Source organism: Sorex fumeus, unplaced genomic scaffold (assembly GCF_029834395.1).
Source record: "Sorex fumeus unplaced genomic scaffold, SorFum_2.1 ptg000081l, whole genome shotgun sequence".
Lineage (NCBI taxonomy): Eukaryota > Metazoa > Chordata > Mammalia > Eulipotyphla > Soricidae > Sorex > Sorex fumeus.
The window spans coordinates 18,509,708-18,529,799 of NW_026606138.1; the positions used below are offsets into that span (position 1 = coordinate 18,509,708).

The window sequence follows — 20,092 nt, forward strand, 5'->3', positions numbered from 1 at the left end:
GGGCTTGGGAGACCGTATGGGGTGCTTGGGAACGAACCCGGGTCTGCCAGGGGCAAGGCAAGTGCCCTACCCACCTTACTACCTCTCTGGCCCTGGTACGCTGTTTTTAGAAGACATTATCAAGCCGATGTGTTTCCCCCTTGCATCTTCCCCTTCATTCAGTATTTATTTTCCCTTTCCCTCCCTTTCTCGCTGAGGCTGAGGGTCGCACACTCTAGATGGTGGTTACCCACTTGGGGGGTGGGGGGTCTCACTCAGCCTGCCAGAACTCCAGCCATGCCCAATTTTCCCTATTTCCAGTGAAGAATATGCCATAGGAAAAACATCTGGTTGAAAACTCACATAAATCAATGCTTTTGGGTCTACAGATACTCTTAAGGGACTAAGCATGGAGAAACCTCACCGCACAGAAGATAGAGCCAGAGTTCTGGCCCGGGCGCCTCTAAGAGCCAAGCTGACACTTCGAATGAGAAATTTTTCAAAAGTGCTCCCTGTCATAAAGATAGTAAACAAAACATATAAAATCATATTTGTAAACAAAAATCCACCTTTCAGAAAAAGACAACATTTAAAAAAGAAAATGTCCCGGGGACCCGACAGATAGTTCAGTGCGAAGGTGCTTCCCAGGCATCAAAGAGTCAAATATGGACCCCTGGGGACCACCAAGAGTAATCCCTGAGCATCACCAGGTGAAGCCCCAAGCAAAAACCAAAGCAAAGCAAAGAAATAAATATGTGCTGAAAATAACCAGTAGGAAACAGGCTGGGACGGGCATGTGGGAGAAACAGAATTTCCCGCACACCCTGCACCCAGCCCTGAGGTCACACTGCAGAACCTCAAGTGTTTGAATGAAAAATGTAAGCAATTTTATTTCTAAAAATGAGAATGTAAGATTAGAGTCTTCAGGTCTTGCCAAGACTCGATCAAGGTGAAAGGCGGGTCACGAAAACAAAATCACTCACAAACCTACGTTTCTTCTGCAGGCACCTGGGCAGCGGCTGCCGCTCCTCGAAGTGGGGGCCCGGGAGGATGTGCAGAAATTCCTCGATTCTGCGCCAACCAGGCCGGGAGAGCAGCTGGGCCAGCCGCATGCTGAGGGAGGCATAGCCGAGATGTCCATGGGGTTCTGCGGAGGATTCGAGAGCGACACCTGGAGTCAACCAACTCCTCTCTGCCCAATGGGCCATGGGATCTCTTTTTGTTTGTTTGTTTCGGCGGAGGCCATACCCTGCGGTGCTCAGGGCTCCCTCCTGGTGCTGCACTCAGGGATCACAACCTGGGTTGGCCGCATTAAAGGCAAACGTCCTCCACGCTGCCATCCTGGATTTGACTTTGGGGAGGAACACAGTGTGCTCCAGCCTACCCTGCTCAGCCCTGCCATCTCCACCCTCTACCCAATTTCCCAATCTCTCTCTTCTCTCCTTCTCTCTCTCTCTCTCCCCCCCACCCCTACCCCTACAGCTTTATGGATCAGACCTGGTGGTGCAGAGCTGACGCATGGCTTTGCCCTCACCACTCCTGGCCCTGAGTCCTTCTGTCTCAAACCAATCTCAGAAAGTTGCTTGGTGCCCCTGTGTGCTGGAAGGTGCCAGTGCCCGGCAGCACGTGCAGAGGGCAGGTGCGTGGCCAAACCCCAGCACCGCTGGGTCTGAACATTCAACTGTCTGCCCGGGAAAGATTCCATCCGACCCCCACAGAAGAAAAACTGTTCATCAATTTGGTGAGAAACTTCTCCTATAGAAACTTGGCCCGCTGGGGGGAGGGAATGTGGAGAGCTCTAAGCCCAGCCAAGATACTCTCAGGCATTCTTCCAGGGGGCGAGGCCCCAGGGCACAGCCAAGCCCAAATCTCCCAAGGGTGAGAGTGACAGCCCCCAGCATCACAGTCACCCCCAGTCTGAAACACCCCCCCCCCCCACAGTGACTCTGAATCCAGCAGCCCCAACTGCCCACAGTGAGTCAGTTGTGTTGGTCCCCAATCCTCTTACTTGAGGCTGGCCTTTTCCCTGACCAGAGGCTTCCTTGAGTCCAGACCAGCCTCCCCCGCCCTGAGGCCTAAGTGGACAAGGGCCCCCGCTTCCCACCCCCCAGTCCCCATTTTCAAAGAGCATCCCCCAAAAAGCCCCTCTCAGTCCTGGCTTCTGCAAGGGCAGCGCCTTCCCACCAGCAGGATGCCACACCACTGGGGAAATGTGTGTGTGTATGTCTATGTATGTGTCTGTGTGTGTATGTTGGTCCGCATGCATGTGCGTGAAGGCTCAGCTCGCCTATTAGATGGCGTGCATGTGCATGCGTGTGCATGAAGACTCGACTCACCTGCTCATTCACATCGTCCATCCAGAGGCGCAGGGTCTTCCGGATGGGGGGGGTAGCTGTTCCTGGCCCACTGCTGGGGCCGCAGCAGCCCGGCCTTCTCCAGGTTCTGTAACGTCAGGATGTGCTCGTAGCCGTATGTCTGCCAGAGGAGTTGGGGAGCCTGCTAGATCTCCCACTTCCAAAGAGGGAGCGAACATTTTCATTCTCATTTTGATACTATTGTTTTTGAGTCATACCCGGCAGCATGCAAGACAAGTGCCTGACCCCTTTCTACCTCTTGGTTTGTTGGGTTTTTGTGTTTGTTTGTTTGTTTTGCTTTTCAGGTCACACCCGGCGATCCTCAGGGGTTACACCTGCCTTTGCACTCAGCAGTCACTCCTGGCAGTGCTCAGGATAACGTATGAGATGCTGGGAATCGAACCAGGGTCGGCTGCGTGCAAGGCAAACGCCCTACCCGCTGTGCTATTGCTCCAGCCCCTTTCTAGCTCTTTGGACCCCACATTTTCACTTTAAAGTCAGAATGCATGGGCCCAACATAAGGAAGATAGATGACAGTGTACTGAAATAACTGAGTAAGAAAAGGAGGGCAACCACACCTCCTGACGTGCTACTGTCCAGATGTCTCCTTTGTTTGGTTTGCTTTTGCCCGCCCCCCCCACTTCCTGTGCTCAGGGATCAGTGCTGGTGGGGCTCAGGGAACCCATATGGGTGCCGGGGATCGAGCCCAGGTGGGCACATGCAAGGCCAACTGCCTTTTTAATAAATTTCTTCCTTGGCAAATGAGTCACTTAGAAACACTGACCTGGAGAATTTCTCTTTTGTAATAATCCAGAACCTTCTGCTTGACCCCACTGTTGCACACCGACTGCAGGCAAATGAGCCTGAGCACCTTGATGAGTGGATGCTTCTGGGCGATGCAGTCCTCCATGTAACTGTTGACCTAGAGTCGTGGCAGATTCATGCGTGAGAGCCGGGTCTGGGCCTGCAGGCCTGGGCGTTCCCCGGCCCCTGAGAGGCCCAATCAAGGAGAGGCTGGAGATTGGCTCACGCTCCTGCCCACAATCCCTGAACAACCTAAGCTCCGGGGCTAAGGGCGGCGGGTGCAACTGTCCCACTTGTCAGCGACACCTGAGCAGCATCAGTAAAGTAGCAGGGACTGTGGGGAATTTGGGCGCTTGCTTGCTGCAAGTGAGAATGCGGGATTTATTGACAGGCAGACAGGAAAAGGGATCATATAACCCATGCTCTTAAATTATCCGTGATGGGCTTCAATAGTCTTGGGCTTCAGGGCTGGGTCTTGTTTCTCTGAGGACAGCGAACAGCAATGGAACACATGCACACACACACACAATGGAACACACACACACACACACATGCACGCACACACACAAAATGGAACACACACACACACACACACACAGATACACACCACCCCCGGTCAACAGAAACCTATCCCTTGGCAGAATCTCTTTCCGCACATTTTGCACTGCCCTGACAGGTATTTAGGCCAGACAGAGAAATCAAAGCGATTCCTTTCCTACCTCGAGTTCTGTTTGCCAATCTCATTAACTATCGGCTAAAACGGTTTTAGTGTTCACGTACCTGATCAGTGTCTATTCCAGACATAAACTCCTGCTCCACGGTTAACATATCAAAGAAGTCTTCAGACGCTGAAACATAATGAACACATGAGCAACTCAGAAGTGGGATAAATGCTCATTTCTCCCAAAGGCATGCAAAGTAGCAAGCAAGCACCAAGTTTAAGTCATCACCGGGAAGGCACATTCCAGAACAGAGAAGCTGACAGCCTGTGCCCCGAGGTGCGCCTAGACACAGAGCCCCGGGACCTGGGCCCTAGCAGCTTCCTCTTCACATTTCATCACTTAACTTCCCGTTAGTCGTTGATTTGCTCGAGCGGGCTCCAGTAACATCTCCATTTGTCCCTGTCGCGTGCTAGTGTAGCCCAATGGCATCTGTTCGCTCCGGGAACATGAAGGGCCTCAAACCGATCGTTCATGATCTTGACGAAGAAGTCTGACCATCTGGTAGGTGGGTGGCCACGCGGTCTTTTGACATCCCGTGGAATCCAATCGGTAACAGCTCTAGTCCAGCGGTCGTCTTTAAATCTCATTACGTGACCAGCCCATCTGATTTTCGACACCTTGGCAAATGAGACAGCGTCCCTGATTCTTGATCGTCGACGGATGTCAGAACTCCGGATTCTTTCTCTCATTTGAGTGAAACGTGATATTCCAAGCATAACTCTTTCTATTCTTCTTTGGGAGACGTGAATAGCGTTCTCATCTTGTTTGCGTAGGGCCCAGGTCTCTGAGGCATATGTTAATGCAGGAAGAACAGTGGAATCAAAGAGATGTGCCCGGAGCCGGAGGTTCTTCGTCCTCTTAGCTATTTCTTCAACGTTCTTGAAGGCTTCCAAGCCGCTCTCTTCCTCCTGCGCAGCTCGGGTGCCAGGTCATTTGTCATGTTGACCTCTTGACCTAGGTACACATAGCTGTTGAATTCGGAGATGGTCGTTCCATTGAGAGGGAATGGGGCGTCAGGAACGAGGCTGACCTCTTCACACTAATTAAAGCAATTTCCCAAGGGCATTTTACTTTGGTTACTTTGGGGGCCACTCCCGGTGGTGCTCAGGGATCACTCCTGGCAGGCTTCAAAGACCATATGCGACTCCGGGATCCAACCCGGGCCGGCTGTGTGCCAGGCACTGCAGTACCGCTCCAACTCCAGCTCCTTGCCACATCAGACTGAAACCAACCTCAGCAAGTATTGCCAGGTCTGGCGAAGCAGTGCTGGCGCCACCCAGAGCCTGGGAGAGTCCTGCTGCACCACCTGACCCCGCAGAACCCAACAGTCACACTCGGAACATTTCTGTGAGGACACAGCGGCTGGCACAGGGAACAATGCACAAGTGAAACAGTAGCCGGGGCCCCCCAGAAGTAGCAGGGAGCCAGTGACACACCCTGAGCCTGAGCCCGGGACAGGGCACTCACTCGTCACGTCCTTGATGAGCTCGGCGATGGAGGTGTGGTTGGCCAGGGAGCCCCGTGTCGCCTGCATGTGGGGTAGCTGGGAGACAATCTGCTTGATCTCGCCCACCGTCTTGGCGTTGTGCCTTTCCTGAGGGAGGGGAGAAGGTCACGACAGTACTGGGGACAGCACTCTGGGCCTCGCACATCTGTGCGTGTGCGCGTGTGCACACGCACACACACACATACACGGGGTGTACCCCAGTCACAGCCACAGCAGTGCTGGGAACGGCACCCAAGGCCACACACACACACACACACACACACACACACACACACAATGTGCCCCAGCCCCAGCCCTGGCTGCCAAGAGTGCATTTTTAAGAGTTTGGGTCTTTGGGTTGCCCAGGGCATGTTTGAATCACGTGCAAGGCAGTGCCCCGGGCTTCCTCCTGGCCTGGCACTCAGGGATCACTCCTGGCATGCACCGGACCACATGGAATGCTGGGAACTGAACCCTGGTCAGCTGCATGCAAAGTAAGCGCCTTACCCGCTGTGCTATCACTCCGGCTCCCCCAAATTAATTTTTTTCTCTTTTTTTTTTTTAGTATTAGTGAAGCACCATGAGGTACAGTTGTAGATTTACAAATCTTTGTGCTTGGGTTTCGGTCATACAATGATCAAATACCCATCCCTCCACCAGTGCCCATTTCCCCCCACCCCCCCCTCCCACCCTGTCTCTGTGGCAGGGCATTCCCCTTTGTTCTCTCTCTCCTTTTGGGTGTTGTGGTCTGCAAAAGAGGCATTGAGTGGCAATCATGTTCAGTCCATAGTCTACGTTCAACATGCATTTCCCCTCCTGGGAGGATCCTCCAAACACCCTTTATTTGGTGCTCCCCTCTCTATCTGAACTGCCCTTTCCCCTAGAATACCCGGCTGGCCTTTAAGCTATGGAGTAATCCTCCTGGTGTTGATCTCAGCTATTCTTAGGTATTGATCTCATATTTTGTTGCTTTATATCCCCCAGATGAATGCAATATTTCTATGTCTATCCCTCTCTTTCTGACTCATTTCACTTAGCATGATACTTTCCATATTGTACCACTTGTATGTAAATTTCATGACTTCATCTTTTCTAAGAGCTACATAGTACTCCATTGTGTAGATGTACCAAAGTTTCTTTAACCAGTCATCTGTTCTTGGGCACTCAGGTTTCTTCCAGTTTCTGGCTATTGTAAAGAGTGCTGCAATGAACAAACAAGTGCAGATGCCCCCAACTTAATTTTTAGTGTGAGAAATGGACACAAAACGAATTAGGTTATAACCAGATCCCACAGCCACAGGAAAATAGAAAAGTCAGGTTGGTGGGTCCAGGTACTGCGACAGCCACATCCTGCAGCACTGGGAGACCATGTGGACGGGAGGGAGCCCAGGGCCCACGCAGGCCACACCTGACACTGCATAGTCCCTGCCAGGGATGTGGAGCTCAGCAAACTGTGCCTTGAAGCCACAAAAGCTAACGATCGTATAGCCTGAGACCTCAACAATAGCAAATCAAGTGTAAAACGTTTCCTGGGTCCAAGCTATACAGTGTGGGAGGCGCTTGCTCAGTGCCCGGCCTCCCCACAGAACCCCGAGGCCTGCCAGGAGCCAGCCCTGAGCACTGGCAGCGGGAAGGGAGGGAACTGGACACCATGGCGAGCTCGGAGCTGGAACAGTGAATGCCTGACACTTCTTATCCATAGCTTTATAAGTCAAGGTGAGGAAATAAAAAATTAAGGAACAAAACCCAAGTGAGACAAAAGCAACTTCAGAAATACAACAACCATGGGGTCAGAGTGACAGAACAGTGGCGAGGTGCTTGCCTTGCATGCGGCCAGCCTGGGTTCGATCCCCAGCATCCCATGTGGTTGCCTCAGCCCACCAGAAGTGATCCCTGAGCGCAGAGCCAGGAGTTAGCCCTGAGCACCTCTGGGTGTGCCTCCCCTCAAAAAAAAAAAAAAAACCCAAAGAAATACAAATACTAATATTGTGGAGATAACTCCTAAAAAAGATGAAATCAGGAAATCACCCTTCAAGGGAAAAAGTGATTTTTAAAAACTTCCCCCAGAGTTAAAAAATTCAGCTTCTATCGTTTTACGAATTCAGGTTTCAAAAGTGAGCTGAACCCAGAATAAACGAGCAGCAGGAGGGCGCGAGGTGCTAACGAAGCTGGGGGCCGGGGACTGTGCTCTCATTATCACACGCCTTCCCAGCCTGCTCCGGCTGAACCCGGATTCCCTAGATGCAGGAGCTAGTGGAGATGCCGCCACCGCCAGCAGCTGGGAGGAAGGTGGGAGGGACAGGGAGTGCAGACGATGACTGGCAAAGGACCTGACAACAGGAGAGGGCCTGGCACCACCTTTTCCCGGGCGCCCACAGCCCGCCTGCTGCTTGGCCCCAGGCCCCAGTCACCTCAAAGGCGGCCAAGATGACCTTGGCCTTCTTGCAGAGCACGGCGCCCACGGCGTTGAAGTTGCGGTCTTGGATCTCAGCCTAGAGCTCCTCGGCTGAGTCCAGCGGCAGCTTCTTGGCCTCTGTGGGCAGGTCCTGCCCATAACCCTGCCTCTTCAGGGCGAATTTTTCGGGTGGCAGCTTTACATGACCTGCACGGGAGGGGACACCCAAGTGAGACTCCAGAGACTTCCTGTCAGGGGAGAGCACTAGGCTTTGAGTCACTAGATGCGCACGAGCGTAGGACGCTCACGCTTTTCACGCTCGGCTTCCCTGGCCTGGTCCGCGGGACGCCTCCTGCTACTGCCAGCCCGAACCGAACTCAGGATGGGGCCACCCGAGGAAACATGCCCCAGGGCGGCCCACTGTCTTTCCTGCTGGCGCGTGCAAGTGCATGCCGTCTATACCGACATTTCAACAAGCCAAGAGGAGACCAGGATGGGGCAGGAGTGATAGCACAGCAGGGAGGGTGTTTGCCTGGCACAGGGCAGACCCAGGTTCGATTCCCAGCATCCCATATGCCCTCCTGAGCACCGCCAGGAGTAACTCCTGAGTGCAGCGCCAGGAGTAACCCCTGTGCATTGCCAAGTGTGACCCCTGTCACTGTCCTCCCATTGTTCATTGATTTTGCTCAAGCGGGCCCAGTAACATCTCCATTTTGAGACTTTTTACTTTGTTTGCCATATAGAACACGTCACGGGTAGCTTGCCAGGCTTTGCCATGCAGGGAAGATACTCTCCGAAAAAGAAAAAGAAAAAGAAAAAGAAAAAGAAAAAAAACAAGATCCCAGGAATCATCTCAGCACGGAAGTGTGCTTGAGGGCGGGAGACAGCTCCGACCGCTTCTTTCCTTTCTGTTTCCTTTCTCTGATTTTTGGGCCAAACCTGTCAGTGCTCAAGGCTTATTCCTGGCTCTGTGCTCTGGGCTAATTCTTGGCAGTGACTGGGGGAACCATATGCGGTCCTGGGGACCAAACTCACCCTAACTGCTGCACTGCCTCTAGCTCCAAGTTGGTTCCTTTCAAAAAAACATCCCCTCCACTTTCAACACAAATCCCGACGTGTCTACACACAATCAGCTCCACTGCTCTGGGTCCAGAGAGACGGGTCATCGGGGGCAGCGCACGCTCAAGTCCCGCTGTCTGTTCCTTTGAGCACTGCCCCATGTGGGACCTGAGCACTGTGGGGTGGGTGCTGAGAATCATAAAGCAACAAGAACTCCTGCATCGGAGAATGTGGGAGAGAAAGTGAATGACGGAAGAAAAATACTTCTCGGATGCTTTCCAAATCCTAAGCCCCTCGGAACAGCCCGGGCGCCAGCGTCTGGAGACAGCACGCCACGGTGGCCGCGGGACCCGGAGCCTGAGCACATGCTGAGATACACGAGGTCGGCAAGACCTCGCATTCCAGCTCAAAGCAGAGGGGCAGCCGCTGGCCCAGGCAGCCAGCACGCAGCTCCTGCACGGACCTGCCATCGCCCTCGGTCCAGCCATAGGCGCAGACCTGGGGGGTTATGGGGAAGCCCAATTTCCCCTTGTTTTTCAGATTTCTCTTAATGGTTTCTTTTGAGGGGGTCACACCCAGCAATGTACAGGAGTTACTCCTGACTCTGCACTCAGGAATTACTCCTGGCGGTGCTCAGGGCACCATATGGGATGCTGGGAATCGAACCCGGGCTTGAGCTGTGTGCAAGGCAAACGCCCTACCCGCTGTGCTATCACTCCAGCCCTCTCCCTTAATTAAATGTTTGATCAGAAGTAAGTGTGTGATGTGAAGAGACTGTGAGTTCCCGAAACTCCTTCCCCCCGGAGGAACCCCACGAGCCCCATCTCTCACACCTCTGCACCCAAAACCCCAGCACCTCTGCCACATCCATCAAGGGACTTGCAGAAGCACCAGGAGGCGGGGACCCCTCGCATGGGGTGCTCCCGTGCCAGTGAAAGCTCGGAGCAGGAGTCTGGGGAGGGGCTGTGTGTGTGGCATCATCCCCAGCTACTGCCAGGCACAGCCCGGGTGGGCGCAGGGCCACGGACTGGCCCCACAGAGCAGAAAATCACAGAGATCAGCCCCGCAGTCCCTTTGGCACTGCTTACGACTGTCCCCACAAAAGGAAGCAACTTAAGAAGTTATCCTTCGCAACAACTGGTCTAAAACGATCGGAAAAAAACCCCATAATCCTGAAAGAGCAGGAAAACGCTTTGTTGTGTGGAAATGCCTCCATGTGTGGTCCTGTTCTGCTTCCGTGGCCGCTGTCACTGAGCCACACATTCACCACTGCAGTGACATACACACTAACACACACGAACCCCCCCCCCCACACACACACACCATCGCAATCCACTCTGCGATAACCAGCTTGGCACACTGGACAGACAGCACTGTCTGGACTCGGCCAGCATTCAGCAGCTGCAGGGCTCTGTGTCCGCAGAGAGACCCCATGCAGTTAGCTGCATCCCTGTCCTTCCAGACCCGGGCTCTATCCCCAGGGCTGTTTCCCTAGCCCCCGGCCAGGGCCACTCCTGAAGGCACCGGAGTTACCCCTCTTGCGGCCTGGGGCTCCCTGCTCTGAAGAAAAGACACGAATCAGACTGTGGGAAACTTCTCAGACTGTATCCCAGCAGGAGCTACTCCCGGCTCAGTGCTCACTGGACAGGCAGGAGCGCGGATGGAATCGAGCGCTGGCTGTGTGCCTGGCACTAGCCCCGTGAGCTTTCCTAGCCCCCACTCAGATCTGAAATGCTACAGAATCTAACATACGGGGCCAAACCCCCCTGACCTCGGACCCAGGCACCCCTCAGAAACGCTCTATTCCTCACGCCTCCTTGGGCGGCCCGAGCAGCGGGCCTACACACCGCATGGCCCTCTGCACAAGGCCTTAGCCTCGGTTTCCCCAATGGTGTCCTGGCTCGAGCTCGCTTTAACCTTGGGCTGAAAGTCAGTGCCTGACATTTTCAAGTATTCTGACTTATACACAAATGCCACACCTTTAAAAACAGACACTTTTGAGATTGATTTTACTCAGCTAACCTATTAGTAAATGATGTCGCTTCACTTACTGTTCTGGATGCCATAAATTTCATCGATGAGTCCTTCGTATGTCAGCTGAGTCGCAAGGGGTGTTAATAAATCCACATTTCAATCAAGCAACAAGGAGGTTATCAAAATCAGGAAATATTGAATTCTGACTTTCTGTAAACTCTCTCTTCATCCTGATCATCATATTGGCCACTTGCTCGGAACAAAGTACAGAATCAGGCAGAGCCTTTTTAGCAATGGGCGGATTTTAAAATGAAGCTAAAAGGTGCCCAGAAATTCAAAATTTAAAAATAAGACGGAAAAAAATGGAACAATAAAATAAAACAAGACAGGCCTGAGACAGTATGGTGGGTAGGATGCTTGCCTTGCAGGTGGCTGACACAGGTTCAATTCCTGGCACCACATATGATCCCTCAAACCCTGCCAGGAGTGAGCCCCGAGCACTGCTGGGTACGGAGAGAGTGGGAGGAGGGAGAGGGCGAGAGAGGGAGGGAGAGTAGGGATGGAAAAGAAAAGATAAAGAACAGAAAAGAGAAAAGGAAAGAGGGCTGGGAGACAGCAGAGGGGCCAGGGGTCATGCCTTGCACGCAGACAGTCTCAGTTTGGTGGCCCCAGCACAGAGCCAAGAGCACTGCGAGGTGGAGCCCCAAACCCCACCCGCAGGAGAGAGGCCTCCCTCCCCGCCCCAGCTCACCCTGGCGCACTTGCCCTTGCCGAAGATCTAGGGGATGGTCCCGTACAGGCCTGCAGCGTCATCAGGCCCTTGGTCGCGTGGTACGTGCTTGTCTGTTCGCTGTCCAGGTAGCACTCCTGTGGGAGAGGGCCAGGCGTGTGGGCACAGGCTCTGTGAGTCAGTGCCGAGGCCCCAAGGCAGCACATCTACTGGGGGTGAGCATTGCTTGGCGGGCGAGGAATTGCTGGCCTCCGCATGCCCGCGTGACCACACAGCAGAACACTCTAGGCTTGTAGAAGTGCAGGCAGCCTCTCCCACATACAGCAGCGAGTGTCACAGGGGACAGCAGGAGGGCAGCCACGGTCTCGGAGAAGGGCCACAAGATACATTTAACACACAGACAAAAAGAAACATCTTTGGCCCAGAAAGAGCAAAGAGCATGCACGCGCCACCCAGCAGGGTGGTTCAGCAGGGCTGACAGAGCACAGACGGTCCCCAGCAGGGCCTCAAGATCACTCCTGTGCCTCAATCCCTTCATCCAGCAAGTGCAGAGAGCAGAGGAGAAAAATCACGCAATGCGCTTCACCTGCTCTCCACCTGATGGGGCAGCACTGTTGGTGCCCATCGCAGGACTCTTTTTTAATTTTTTTTCTTTTTGTGTCACACCCGGCAATGTACTGGGGTTACTCCTGGCTCATGCACTCAAGAACTACTCCTAGTGGTGCTCGGGGGACCATATGGGATGCTGGGAATCGAACCCGTGTCTGCCGCATGCAAGGCAAACGCCCTACCTGCTGTGCTATTATTCCAGCTCCTCATTGTGGAATCTTTGACACTGTCTAAGGCAGCGGCCAACAGTCGTGCACCCCAACGGCATGAGGACGAGGAGGGCAGACTGAGGGCGGGGTGCAGAGAGAGACCTCCCAGAGAGCCTGGCCCAGAGTGAGCATAACATCCCCAAAGATCCCGTAGGATGTCTCTGCCAAGTTTGGGGTGCAGCCTCACACTTCATTCCAAAACATCCTGGTCGGGATGTCCAAAGAGTCCTCAGAAAAGGACCAGAAGCTCCACATTGCAGCAGAGCAGAGAGGAAGATTCAGTGGAAGGAAAGCATTAGGGGGCCTCTTTTGAACTGCTCAGGGGCCCAGGTGACTGTTCAGAGCGGGAACTATGTCTGCCTGCGGACAGCTCAGCCGGCTCCTGCCCGGCCTGCCAAGCCCCGAGCACCCAAACAAAATATTCATTTTGAAAAACAGCGTATTACTACAGAGACACCTCTAACAACTCCCACCCGGTGAGGCTCAGGGGATACCCCTGGCTCTTCACTCAGGAATTATTCTGGTGGTGCTTCGGGGACCATATGGGATGCCGGGGATTGAACCTGGGTCAGCTGCATGCAAGGCAAATGCCCTCCGAATGTATATAGCTCCAGCCCTTGGAATTCCTCTTTAAAAGCCCCTAGGGTCATAACTGGTGGTGTGTGGGTCCCTCCTGTCCTGAACACGGGACTCCCCAGGTGATGCGGGCTCGGGGGCCTTCGTGGTTCAGGGCGGGAGAGAAGGCGTGAATGCAGCATCCACGGGCGGATGTGGGGCCCTTGGCTCTGACCTGTCTCGGGTCTGTCTGCTGGGATGGCCTTGCCCTGCCCACGCAGGGCCAGGACCAACCCTGCGTGTGACCGAGACAGCTCCTATCCTCAGCTGGGGTGACCAAGACACTTCCTCAACGCTTCTGCACTGCTGACTGGGAAAGGGAGCAGAGAAGCCGCTCCCAGACCTGCAATGGCTCAGATGGAAGGCGAAATCCTAGTCCAGTCACCACACAGGGCCGGGCAGGCCCCTGTCCTGTCACCAGACAGGGGTAGGCAGGCCCGTATCCTATTACTACATAGGGGCATGCAGGTCTGTGTCCTGTCACCACACAAGGGCATGCAAGCCCCTCCCTGCTTCATGACTGGGGTGGGGAGAGACCATTAGGGGAGCCCAGGAAAGTTCTGGATTCCACAGGCTGAAGCCCAGAGACATGAGCAAACCCACAGGGAGCTGGGTGACAGCAGCCCAGAACCCAAGCGAGACCCAGGTTCTTTCTCTTAAGGTGCTGCTGAGACCAACGTGCCGAGGGGAAATGGTGCGCGGAAATCTGGTGATGCACCTGCAATTTAGAAAGGTCATGTCTTGAGACCAGCAGCATCAGTACCACAAATCAACTCACACGCCCAAGGAATGTAGGGAAAAGCAGTCACATCTCAAACACACCTGCACAAGCTTCCAATGATAGAGGACGCAGAGGGCACAGACAGGCACCGGGAGCGTTGGGGCCGTGCATGGGTTCAGGCTGACACCCTGGCTTGGCTCTGGGGGTGATACCTGGCGGGGCTTAGGGGACCGTATGGAGTGCTTGCGAACGAACCTGGGTCTCCAAGGGACAAGGCAAGTGCCCTACCCACCTTACTATCTCTCTGGCCCTGGTATGCCGGTTTTAGAAGACATTATCAAGCTAATGTGTTTCCCCCTTGCATCTTCCCCTTCATTCCGGTATTTATTTTCCCTTTCCCTCCCTTTCTCGCTGAGGCTGAGGGTCGCACAATTTAGGTGGTGGTTACCCACTGGGGGGGTCCCCCACTCGGCCTGCCAGAACTCCAGCCATGCCCAATTTTCCCTTTTTACAGTGAAGAATATGCCATAGGAAAAACATCTGGTTGAAAACTCACGTAAATCAATGCTTTTGGGTCTACAGATTCTCTTAAGGGACTAAGCATGGAGAAACCTCACCCCACAGAAGAAAGAGACAGAGTTCTGGCCCAGGCACCCCTAAGAGCCAAGCTGGCACTTTGAAAGAGAAATTGTTCAGAAGTGCTCCCTGTCATAAAGATAGTAAACAAAACATATAAAATCATATTTGCAAACAAAAAAACAACCTTCCAGAAAAAGACAATATTTAAAAAAGAAAAACTCCGGGGGGCCAGATAGATAGTATAGTGGGAAGGTGCTTCCCTGGCATCAAAGAGTCAAATATGGACCCCTGAGGACCCACAAGAGTAAACCCTGAGCATCACCAGGTGAGGCCTCAAGCAAAAACTAAAGCAAAGCAAACAAATAAATATGTGCTGAAAATAACCAGTAGGAAACAGGCTGGGACGGGCGTGGGGGAGAAACAGAATTTCCCACACACCCTGCACCCAGCCCTGAGGTTACACTGCAGAACCTCAAGAGTTTGAATGAAAAAATGTAAGCAATTTTATTTCTAGAAAATGAGAATGTAAGAAAAGAGTCTTCAGGTCTTGCCAAGGCTCAATCAAGGGGAAAGGCGGGTCATGGAAACAAAATCACTCACAAAGGGCTAACTGGAAAAACGCAGTGACAGACTTGACTATTTCAGGCTGGAGCGGCCCTGCCTTCCACTCTCAAAGCTTCCTCCACAGCCACAGTGAATTCAGGGTGGGACGGGCACAAGGACAAACATCGAACAGCAGCAGAGAAACACCAGAAATAAACACATTTAAAGACAACTGATTTTTGAGAATTCAGTAAGGGCAACAACAATTTTAAGCAAATTTGTTGAAACAGGAGGGTCTCCATAAGCAAGAGGAGCAGCGGCCTGAGAGGCAGCACAGGGGAAGGCGCTGGTCTTGCACGCAGCCAATCTGGGTTCTAGCCCCAGCACCACATATGGTCCCCGAGCATGCGCAGGAGTGATCCTTGAGCACAGAACCAGGAGTAAACCTTGAGCACTGCTGGGTGTGGCCCAACTCCCATCTCTCCCCAAAAGGAAGAAACTGGACACTTCCAGGAATCACTAAAATGCCAGTGTGAGTGTCACCATCACAAACGAGGCAGAAACAAGTGTCAAGATCAAAGGGCAAACACTGAACTTACTCTGAAGGCGCCCTCCGACTCCATGGAAAAAAGGTCCCCGTCGAAGGGAATGAGGTCCAGGCTGTACTCCTCCCTACGGATGAAGGAGTCCAGGACGCCCAGGTCCTTCAGCCGCTGCTCACACAGCAGGCTACGCCGGGGCACAAACAAAATGTGGAAATCTCTTGTGGGGCCACGTCTGTCTTCACTGCAAGAGAAGGACCGTGCCTTGGCCCGAGGCCCCGACGCGAGGACTGCTCCCCAGGGCCCCACCTGTGCCTGACACACAGTGGGCTCTAAAGAGACCCTTATGAGCTAACCCCCACTACTGACTCGGCCCAAGTTTTTAGTTTTCCTGCTCTCTTGATGTGATGCTTTTTCTGGAAACCGCTCACCTATGCTCTGCCAAGGGGCAGTGCTGCTTTCTCTTGGGCCATTGATGGGACATGAAAACTCTCAGGGTTGGGGCTGGAGCAACAGTGCAGCGGGTAGGGCGTTTGCCTTGCATGCGGCCGACTCGGATTCGATTCCCAGTTCCCAACATCCTATATGGTCCCCTGAGCACCACCGGGGGTAATTCCTGACTACAGAGCCAGGAGTAACCCCTGTGCATTGCCGGGTGTCATCCAAAAAGAGAAAAAAAAAAAAAGAAAAACCTCTCAGGGTTATTGCAACGGACATCTGTTTCTTGCAGAAAAAAAAAATGTTTCTATTTAATCAAGCGATGTCTCTAGGAAAATAAAAGGTTGCTCTAAACCGTGCCCGATCTTGCGCAAATACCCCACATGCTTTTAAGTCCTTAGGGGCCATGTCGATCAAACGTAATGCAGACTGGGCTGGTGCACTTCCTCCATAGATGCTGCAGCATTAAATATTAATCATCTTCTCCTGACGTTGCTTATGAAATTTGAGCATATGGTATTCAGTACTTGAAAAAGAACCACTAGCTGTTTTTCTTTTTATAAAAAAATCTGGGTCCTTCTACTGAGACAGGCCGGAGCTTCCTACTGTCCTGAGAGAGTGGGTTTCTGTGGTTTGCCCTGCCTCCCCAAGCCCCAACCCACAAAGTTTCCTATTCTCTATTTATAGTTTTTGGGTCACACCTGCAGGTGCTCAGGGATAACTCCTGGCTATGCACTCAGAAGTCACTCCCAGAAGCCTTGGGGACCACACTGGGTTCCGAGGATCTATCCATGTCTGACTGCAGAGTATCCTACCCCTGACCCCCCATTCTCCTCCGACACACTCTCACATCTGTCCAAAGATCCACTTCCTAAAGCGCTGGCAAGCAAAGGTGTCCTGATGAGCACTAAAAGCACTAGAGGAATGATTCCGTATAGACCATGCATCGGCTCTGAGATACCTAAGCACATTTTCAGCAATTATATCCATCAGTTCTAGCCGGGCTCTGACGAAAAAAATGATATTTTTGACATTCGCTGCTCACTAGCGGCTTCCTTTGAGTGTGAACATTTTCTCCACCTCATGTTCTTAAGAAAGCACACATACAAATGGTGAACAAAACCCCTAAAGCTTAGCAGCCGACCCAAACGCGGACATCACTGCAGGCGGCCAAACCGGGTTGGATTGCCGGCCTCCCACACCGTCCCCAAACACCACCAAGAGTCATTCCTGAGTGCAGAGCTAGGGGTAAGTCTGAGCACTGCCAGGGGTGGCCCAAACAAAACAGACCAACAACAAAAACTCAGGTGTTCTGACACTCCCACTCCAAAGCACAGTAGACTTTAGTGTTGAGTCAGAGAATGCAGGGGTTATGGTACATGCCTGACACATGACTGCCAACTTCGCCCCCTGGCACCACAAGGGTCTCAAGCATTGCCATGTGCATCCCAAGAGAGGCCACTGGAGTGGCCTGGGATATCCCTGCCACCACAGCGCCAAGCCTCATCGAAGTGCTAAGAATCACCACCAGGAGGTGCCCTGGGGCAGTGCTCAGGAGACCCGGGGCCAGGGAGATAGTACAGTGGGTAAGGTGCTTGCTTTGCATTCAGCTGACCCGGGGTTCTATCCCCAGCACCCCATACTGTCCACTGAGCACTGCCAGGAGTGATCCTAAGTGCAAAGCCAGGAGTAAGTCCTGAGCACTGCCTGGCACAAGCCCCCAAATAAAATTCAAAACCACTTTAGGATAAAAATTTAGATTCCCCAAAGCCAGGTGTATAAATTCAGGCTGAAGTAACCAATCCTGTGTCTGAAAAACTTGGAGCCACATGAAGTAACAATCAGAAGACATGCCGCTCCGTCGAGGAGAAGAGGGGGGTGCAGACCCACCCTTGAAAGGTCCACTGAAGGCTCCTATGCTGCCCGAGTCCCTGAGCTGCTTGTGCCCATGTAGCCGAGCAAATGCGGTGCCCGCAGCTCTCCTTGAGATGGGGACTTTTGTGCTTTCCGTTCTAATGTTGGGATGTGTGTAGGGGCTCTCTCTGTCTTTGGAGAAGCCCACGGTCTCTCCTGAAATGTTACTCTCTCTCCGCTCGTCCTCTTCCTAAAGGTCACCAAATAAAATGTTTTTTTTTACTTCAAATAAATAAACAAAAGGTCCACAGAAGATAAAACATTTACCACTCATAACAGCGTCAGTGATTCTAAAAACCAGACAGCTCTGCACACCACTTACTCCAGAAGTGGAACATCATATTACTCTTGCTAGAGTCCAGAATGACAGTTTCAAAAAAAGTAATAATAATCAAAACCTGGTGCTAAGATGTCGGGGCGACCCCTGCCCGGGCAGCCCCTGGACACCGCGGGCGGGGCGTAGAACATTGGTTTTGTTTTTTTGGTTGAAATAAAATAAAGAGAAGGGTCCAGAGCGACCGCACAGCGGTTAGGAGGTTTGCCTTGCACACGGCTCACCCAGGTTCGATCCCCAGCATGCCATAGGGTCCCCCAAGCAACGCCAGGCTTAATTCCTGAGTGCAGAGCCAGGAGTAAGCCCTGAGCATCTCTCGATGTGACCCAAAAAGCAAAATAAATAAATAAAAGAAACAAAATGACTAAAGATAAAATTGGTCTTCGTCCGGCTTAACAGTCTCACCTTCAGGGGCTGGAGATAGTACAGGGATTAAGGCATTTGCCTGCGGGCGGGATATGCTTCATATGCTTCAGCCCCTGCAGCCCCCCAAAGAACGCTGATGATTAAGGCTCCGTTTGGACCAGGGAGAGGCGCCAAGCTTCGGAAGCTTCTGGAGCGTGGGAGCTGACTCCCACCACAGCTGCCCGGTGAGGCTTTGCTAGCATCGCTCACCAGCCCACTGCACTGCTGCTCGCTCAAAATTTCAAGATTGACTTAAATTTGTTTTTTCTTTTTAAAAATGTTATTTTCTTTTGAAATTTTTTTAATCCTAATGAAATACACAGAGTTGATCATGATTGGATTTCAGTCATATCATGTTCCAACACCTGTCCCTTCACCAGTGTACATTGCTCACCACCAATGTTCCCAGTCTCCCTACGCCCCCAGGCAGGGAAGGCACCTCTCTCTACTCCCTCCTTTCTGCAGTGCTCTCTCTCCACTCCCTCTCTCCCTCTTTTCTCTCTCCGCCTCTCTCTGACACATGCCTTTTGGTTTACAATACAGGGGGACCTTATGGGGTGCCGGGATTCGACCCCGAGTCTTCTGCACGCCAAGCAAGTGCCCTGTCTGCTGTAGTGTCTCTGGCTCCCAGACGCTTCTTTTAAAGAATCAAGAACTTGGGGGCAGAGAGGCAGCACAGGGGTCTGCGCCACATGGTCCCCAAGCACTGCTGCAGCTGGGATGGCCCCCGCGACTCCCCCGCCCAGACTACAGCAGGGGCTGCAGGCGGGCCCCAGACCAGAGGGCCCAGGTCACCAAGGTCTCTGTGACCCCCATGCAGAAGCAGAAGCGCCCCCAGCTCTGACCCCAGGGCCCCATGCCCCCTCATCTCCCACCGTCCCGCTAGGGGTGCCGGGGGTGCCCCACCGAGCCAGGGCACAGGCCGCCGAGACTCAGCGCTCCCCGGGGGCTGTATAGACCCCCCAGACCCCCAGCAGAGCCGGGGCACAGCGCTTCCTCTGCTCCCTTGGAGGGACCCTCCCGGGAAGCTGGGGGCGGGGGGGACGAGGGCGCCCTGGCGTCATCTCCCCTGCACTGCCAGCTGGCCTTGCGAGGGCATGTTCCCCGCCCCCCACCCCGGCTCCTGGGAACGGTCTCAGGGGGTCCTCGGGTTCCCCTGGCCATCGCCGGGTCCTGCCCAGTGAGTGATTGACCTGCAGCCCCAGCAGGCCCGTGAGCGGCTCGCGCCGCCCTCTGCTGGCCGCCGTGCGAACTGCACAGGTGCCGGGCACTGCCTGGCGCTGGGGTCCCGCCCACCCGCACCCAGCAGCGCCTCGCTCAGGCCCGCGTCCCGGGGGTTCCCTGCCCGCCCCTCGGGGGCCGGCCCGTGGCTGCGGAGCCGCAGGAGGGGGCACTGCCGGCGCAGCAGTCCCTGGGGGGCCTCCGGCCGGATGCCCGAGCTCCGTGGCGCCAGGTTGGTTGGCGGGGGCCGGAGCAGGGTCGCCGGCTCCCGGCGGGCGACCCCCGTCGCCCGTCTCCCCGCGCGGGGCGGACCCCAGCCCCCGGCGCCCAGCGAGGCGCACCCCGAGGCCACGTGACCGACTTTCCTCGGGGCGGGGGCAGCGGCGGGCGGGCCGCGGGGAACGCAGGGCGCGTGAGTCCTGGGGCGCGGGCGCGGACCCCCTCGGGGGTCTGAGTCCG

General features: G+C 53.9%; 1 pseudogene; it reads right to left on the bottom strand.

The window, feature by feature from the left end:
• Positions 1-923: 923 nt before the first annotated feature.
• LOC130038917 (vacuolar protein sorting-associated protein 33A-like) lies at positions 924-19,270 on the bottom strand (annotated as a pseudogene).
• Between the last annotated feature and the right edge of the window lie 822 nt (positions 19,271-20,092).